This window comes from Solanum tuberosum, unplaced genomic scaffold (genome assembly GCF_000226075.1).
Source record: "Solanum tuberosum cultivar DM 1-3 516 R44 unplaced genomic scaffold, SolTub_3.0 scf00247, whole genome shotgun sequence".
NCBI classification, from domain to species: domain Eukaryota; kingdom Viridiplantae; phylum Streptophyta; class Magnoliopsida; order Solanales; family Solanaceae; genus Solanum; species Solanum tuberosum.
Genome location: NW_006239171.1, coordinates 279870 through 286967, shown reverse-complemented (window position 1 = coordinate 286967; position 7098 = coordinate 279870). Strand labels below are relative to the sequence as shown.

At 34.6% G+C, this 7098-nt stretch overlaps 1 long non-coding RNA gene across 1 annotated transcript; it reads left to right on the top strand.

Annotated features, from left to right (window-relative positions):
- Window positions 1-1152: 1152 nt before the first annotated feature.
- Window positions 1153-2788, top strand: LOC102596353 (uncharacterized). Its single transcript, XR_368127.2, has 2 exons — window positions 1153-2348; window positions 2618-2788. It is a non-coding gene; the product is annotated as an uncharacterized lncRNA (long non-coding RNA).
- The last annotated feature ends 4310 nt before the right edge of the window (window positions 2789-7098 follow it).

Sequence of the window (7098 nt, the reverse complement as noted above, 5' to 3'; positions counted from 1 at the left end):
ATATTACGAGTTTTAAAATCTTAATCGATTTTGTCTAAAATTATATATTATAGTATCGCTTATTTACAAAATTATCAATTATTATTATTAAATTATTTAAATTATTATATTTATCGCTAGTTAAACTCGAAATAACTACTTTATTTAAATGTTTTATATTTAGGTGTGTTTAATTTATATGAAAATACTTTAATATATGTAGTATTTTATTAATTGAATAACATTTCCTTAATCTCCCCTTAAATCATTTAAATCATAACCTCTTTTATTCAATTTATTTAATTCATAGCCCTCTTCCTATCCAATTCTATTTCAACTCCAGCATTTCATATTCAATTTCATGTCAATTATGGCCATTTGCTTATTTCAATTATAGCATTTCAACACTTTTCAATTATAGCCTATCTGTTTCAATTCAATTCTCAAAACCCCATCCTTTAATCGATTAAGATTTTAAAACTCGTAATATTCGTTCATCCAAATCAACTACAAGATCAAATCTTGATCGCCATATCATTCAAACCAAAGGCTGAGATCAAATCTTGATCGTCCATATCATCCGCCTCCGATCCATTCTTTCTCTCTTCTCAAACACGTCTGTAAATAACTCTTGTTGACACCCAATTTTGACCGACCTATAACCCTTTCGGAAGTGCTATTCGATTAAGTACATATTTTTAAAACATATTCCGAGTTTAAAATTTTAATCGATTTTGTCTAAAAATTATATATTTCAGTATGCATGATTTATAAAAATTATTGTAATTACTAATAAAATTATTTTATTATTAAATTGAAACTCGAAATAATTATTTTACTCAAATATTTTAAAATTTAATTGTGTTAAATTTGTATGAAAACATTATAATATGTGTAGTATTTTATTAATTGGATAGCATTTCCTAAATCTTTCTCAAAATAATTTAAATAATAGCCTAATCTATTCAAAATTATTTCAATTCTAGCCTTCGCTAATTAAATTCATTTCAATTGAAGCCTTTATGCATTGCATTTATAGCCATTGCAGTTCAATTCTTGAAATGTCATCTTTAATCTCATCCACCCATCTTATTAAATCATCCCAACTTTTAATCCTAAGTGTTCATCTATTCTAATCCAAAGGTGGAGTTCTAATAACCATTCTTTCCTATTCCAACATTAAGACCCATACCCTTATCAATTTTCATTTTCACTCTTCCTCTGCTCCCTTGAAGATCAGCGCCGCCAGCCCCTCTTCTCTCACGTGGCTCCTCCGACGAGACCATCCATCGCCGGCGATAGTTTCCTCTCTCCACTCCCCGTCGCTCTCTCTCCTCTTTCCCTCCCCTCGTTTCCTCCCTTCTCATTTAGGCGAGAAATAACACCAGCTCCGACTAGCGACAGCAACCGACAACAGCCAGCAGCCGGCGAGGAAGGCGGTGCAGCGAGCAAAGGAGCAAGGCTGATGCTCCTCATTTTCCCCTCTCATTTTCAGCGAAGCAGCAACAGCAGCCGGCGACGACACCAGCTCCAACCAGAAGCTAGGAGAGACACCGCGAGGACCAGCAGCAACAACTGCTCCGGCCAGCAGTCCGGTGGAACAAACAGCAACATCAACAACTCCGGTGAAACAAATAAGGTAGCAAGAACTCCAGTGAAGTTGAAGTTCTAGTCTGCTAAAGACGAATCTTCTCAGATTCACCTTGGTTTGTTTTCTTGTTCGATCTACTATTTAATTTCTCTGTGAATTAGTGAAACTGTGTCCCTTATTTCTTAATCGCCAAAATGTGTTTTTTTAAGCATGAAATCGGTGGTAATTTTCAAATTTTATGAATTGTCTCGTGTTAATAATATTAGTTTGAGTGTATTGTGTTAATAATATTAGTTGGAGTGTTAACAGAACGAGATTTACATATGGCTCGTGTAAACATTATTTCTGTGGTTTGTTCTTGCTATTTACTTGGATAACACAATTTTGAATATTTCTGGTGTGAGAAAGTCAGCATTCTACTTCTTGAATCCTGTTTACTCGACAGGCAAAAGTGGAAATAAGGTGAAAGGTAACCAAAATTTATCAGTACCTTAATATCGAATTTTGATCATACTGTGGCAAAACTTTAAGGCTGTTCATTTTGTGTTCAGAGGGTAGTGTTTGTAGTTGCACAGGTTCAGTGCCAGCGTTGGATAGTATTATACCAGATGACGAAGATGTTCTTGAAGAAGAAAACATTGTTAAACGGCAAGCTATGCAAGGTGAAGTTGATTCTAATGTTGCAGTTCAACTACATGGCCTTGCAAAGATATTTGCTGGAACAACATAGATGGGATGTTGTAAATGCCAAAGGAAATCTCCTTTTCATGCCATCAAGGTATTTTATCCATTGGTCTATGAGAAGCTAGCATTAGCTGTTTTCTCTGTGCAAACAGAAGTCATCAGTAGAGAAAAGAAACTACACTTTACGTGTTAAAATTTGTGTTTTTTTGCTTCTCTTGCAACTTCTTTGGATTTCCCTGGCAATTATTCAAATCAAAATTTGTGTTTAGTTTGGAACGGTTCTTACTTGTTTTATTTTGGTTAAATTGTGTCTGATTAAGCTAAAAGATTTTACTGATTGAATACTCTTTTGATATCCTTCAGCAAGTTTGAACACAAGTTCAAGATATGGAGAGCCTCCATAGGAGGGAAACACTAGACAAGCTAATTTTATTTAATTTGGGTTTTGTATATTATTTAATTTCTATTATTGTCTTGTAATTATTTGTAAACTCTAACTCTCTCTATATAGTGTATGTTGTTAATTTTAATTTGTATAGTGTATGATGCTCATTATTAAAAAAATTACTCCATGCTATTAAGTTTAATATATTTGTATTATTTAATAATTTTAATTTTTTAAATAAATTTTTAATTTTACGGAGACCTAGCTCAATACAAATTGTAAATAGTATTGCTACAAGTTTAAATGTCATTAGTGACGAAATATTTTATCTTCGAAACCTCAATTATTAGTGACGAATACATTATTTTTTAAGACGATAGCATTTTCCCATTAGTGATGAAACATTTTATCTTCGAAACCTCAATTATTAGTGACGAATACATTATTTTTTAAGACGATAGCATTTTCGTCATTAAAGTACGATATTCTGTGACAAAAATAGTTTTTGTCCCAAAAATTGCCTACTTATTTATGATATTTTTTAGTGACAATTTTATTTTGTCGGCAAAAGAATTATTTTTAGTGACGACATGATTGTTTCAACTACAAAATTATTTAAATATAAAGTTGTCACTAATTTTTACCTTTAGAGACAACAAATTTTTTTTATGTAAAAAGTAGTTTTTAGTGATGAAATATTATTTAATGGCTACGAAATACATAAAATATTAGTGACAAATTGCATCATCACTAATTAAACTAAGTAGTTAGTGACACATCATTTTCGTCAACTATAATAACCTATTTAGTGACAAAAATATATCTTTACCTACAAATTTTAATAATTTTTATGACGAACAAATTTGTCATAAATATGAAGCATTTTGGGACACAAAATATTTTCGTAGTTAATACATTTCTATTTAGTGGCGAAACACTAAATTGTCTCTGTATACATTTAGTGACCCGTGCTTTAGGGACGAATGACTGACGAATTATTTTTCGTCACAAAATTATTTTTGTGACGAAATTTAAGTTTCTAGTGACAAAATTATTTGTTGCTAATCATCAAATTTGTTGTAGTGAACAATTCACAACAAATGCTTCACTCTCAAAGCAATTCATATCATAATCATCACATATGCTTCAATCTCAAGCAATACTTATCACATCTTATTTATTCAATAAGAATGCACATAAATCCATAAATTCTCCTTTCATGGAGTTAAAACCCATTTGCATCAATTCAATCTTAGAAACATGGGTTAAGCATGGGTACATGGAATTTCATCTTAAAAAGCATAGAATCCTCTCAATTAATGCATAAACAATCATAATTCAATAGTTTGAATCAACATTCATAAAGACCCATTAGTTAAAAGAAAACCCTAACTCAAATTGGGGAATTTCTACTTTTGAATTGGAGAACTTTGGGGCTCCATGGATGCAAAGATTCCATGGATGAAAAGCTATCATACATTTCTATCAAAGCCCATAAATGATTGGAGAATGGAGACTTGACCTTGATCCCTAGCTTAAACCCTTCTTATTCTTCAAGTTTCTAGAGAGAGAAATATTTTGGAGAGGACGAACCCAATTTCTTTTGGTGAATTTAATAGAATGACTTGAATGGGTTGAATTTGGGGTTAAAATCACTTATATAGGGGTCCTTGGCATGGGTAAAATGATATAGTATTGTTTTAAAAAAATTTGGAAAAGACCCAATGGCCCTCAAACTTACTACTGACGCAACCCCCACACGACCAGCTTCACGAGCCGTCCAAGGGTTCACGAGCCGTCTAGGCTGCCATGGCCCTTGGACCAGTGGCCTACAAAATATTCCCCAAAAACTCCCACACCCCACGAACCCTTCCACGAGTCCTCAAGTGGCTTGTTGATTAACGTTCAAGGACACTTCATCAAATTCTAAGTGTCAACGATCGCTACTCAGTATAAAATTTAACTAAATGAGTTGGGGTCAAATCCCACGGGAAGCGGTACGTGTTTAAGATTCAATAGGAAAATACGAATATGCTCAAATCAGTCATAGGAATAAAAATGCACGAATAAAAACATCATTCAAATCAAGGGGTGACATGAATGTCAAATAAGGGGGTTTTGTTTTAATTATCAACTACAACAGCAGAAAACATATAGAAATAACAATAATGAAGACGGGTTCTTGGGATGTGATTCGATTATAGGCTAATGTAGAAAAATGGGTAATTGCAACTATTAAGAAATAGCTAAATATTAGTGAGTAAGCTAGACTATAGAGGAGGTAAATTTTCTCTCGAACAATTTACCCAAATCAAGTCGATTTCTCTCGAACATCGGCAAGCATGCCAAATAAGACCTACGCTTTAGTCCATTCACTCTTTCGAGCTGAATGTGTGGAAAAGGGTTTAGGATTCACTCTCTCGAGATGAACCCATGACAACTCAATACCCACAAACCATCAACCAATAATCTTAGTTTTAAAATCTCTCTCTCGAGCAAGCCAAAAACAAAAGGGTAGAACTGCATTTGCAACTACAATTCTTAAATTAAACCACAATTATTGATTGAACTCACTTCTAAAAAGCATTTAAACTAACAATTAGCAATACCCATAAGCTAAATCAACCCATAATCATATAATCACCCCAATAATTGGGGTTTTAGCTAAACATCATAAAAAGATTAAAAAATCGTTACCAAATTGAGTTTCCATCAACTGGGTAAGATTGATTTTGTCTTTACACAGGTCCAAATCAAAGAATCTCAAAGACCCACTTCCAATTTCTCAAAAGTGAAAAAACTTCAATTCTTCAAAGCTAAAGGAAACTAGAGAAAACTTGTCTCAATACCCAAACTTCAATCCCCAAAAACTTAGAACTGAAAATTCAATAATAAGCTGATACTAAACTAAATGTTCAAAAATGTATTCATAATCGTCAAAAATGTCACGACCCAGGGGTACCCCTTAGTCGTAACGTGGCGTACTTGACCCCGAAGGGGTCGCATACAACCCTTAGCATCATCATAACATAAGATCATAGAAAAGTAGGGAGAATTTAAAACTTTCTTTAAACATACAATCAAAAAGCATTTCATAAAAGCGGAAGTCTTTCTAACATCTTTTTCTCAAACTATCTATGAATAACATGAATAAAAGTCATTGGGACGCAGCCCCCATAAAGTCTAAAACATAAGAAAATACATAAAGGAACATAAATGGGTTCGTCCTCGAAGCTATGAGCACTCACCAAATCTTCAAGTCTTCTTGCACTTAGGAACCTAGCCTCCAAGCAACTCAATCTCCCAACAACCTACATTTGATTAGAATGTAGGCAATACGGATTAGTACATAATGTACCAAAAATGAAAGATAGCACAACATCATAAAGCATCTCAAATCGTTAGTCAACATAAGACATGAGCATAAGAGACAATAATATAATCATAATACAATCCTAAGATAAGTATCATATCTGTAACAACCCGTATTCGAAACAGACCAAAAATGCAGATTTTGAGAAGTTCCAGGTGCAACCCACAGTTGCCATCCATGGACCATAGGTCAGACCACGGCCCGTTCTGGTGGTCCATGGTTCACCACTGAAACCCCTCCAAGACCCAGCTGAGAAAATTGGCTATGTCCCGACTCACGGACAGACCCACGGTCCGTAGATCAGACCACGGTCTGTGGTCTGTGTCCGTGGATTGAGACCTCCTTTACCCAGCCTCTGACACAAACTATGGTCGACCAGCACGGACTGTCATTTGATCCACGGTCCGTAGGTCAGACCGTAGATGAGGGTCAGCAGCCAGTTAGCTGAATATTGTTGATGGATCAAATTCAGATGGTCATAAATTTTAGCACAAAAATAATTGTGTCCCATATGATAGATAATCTAATTCTCTTTCCAACGCCGCCGAGTTTGCTAAAATCCGACCTCCGAGTGAAAAGTTATGCTCGTTTTAGTGAAGCCCTATTAGGCAAACTCGATTGACGACTCCAATCGACGGACCGTCGATTGAACTACGGCCCGTCAGTCCAATCCGTTGATCACTTCGACATCAGTTAATTCAGGGGTCTTTTGGTTTTTTCCTATTTCGTTTAATCCCTAAGATACGTCGTTTAGACCCTAAATCATGAGGTTTTAATCAGTTTAAACTTAGAAACATAATTAGAACTTACCTTAGTCAAAATCATTAATCAAAACTTAGAAAATTAGGAGAAGAAGAGAGGTCAAGAACCCTAGTTCAAGAACACAGCAAGGTTCCATCAGTTCCAGCCCCGAAATCGAAAGATTTCTCCGTGGAATTCGTCACCAGGTATGTGGGATTTCACTAGTGGGTTCCTTTCGCCCATCAGATCCGTAAAATTCAGTCAGATTCTTGATTCCCCCCTTATTATGAACAAACCTAGGGTTTCTAGAATTACAACAGATCATCATGAATTAGTTATTTAAAT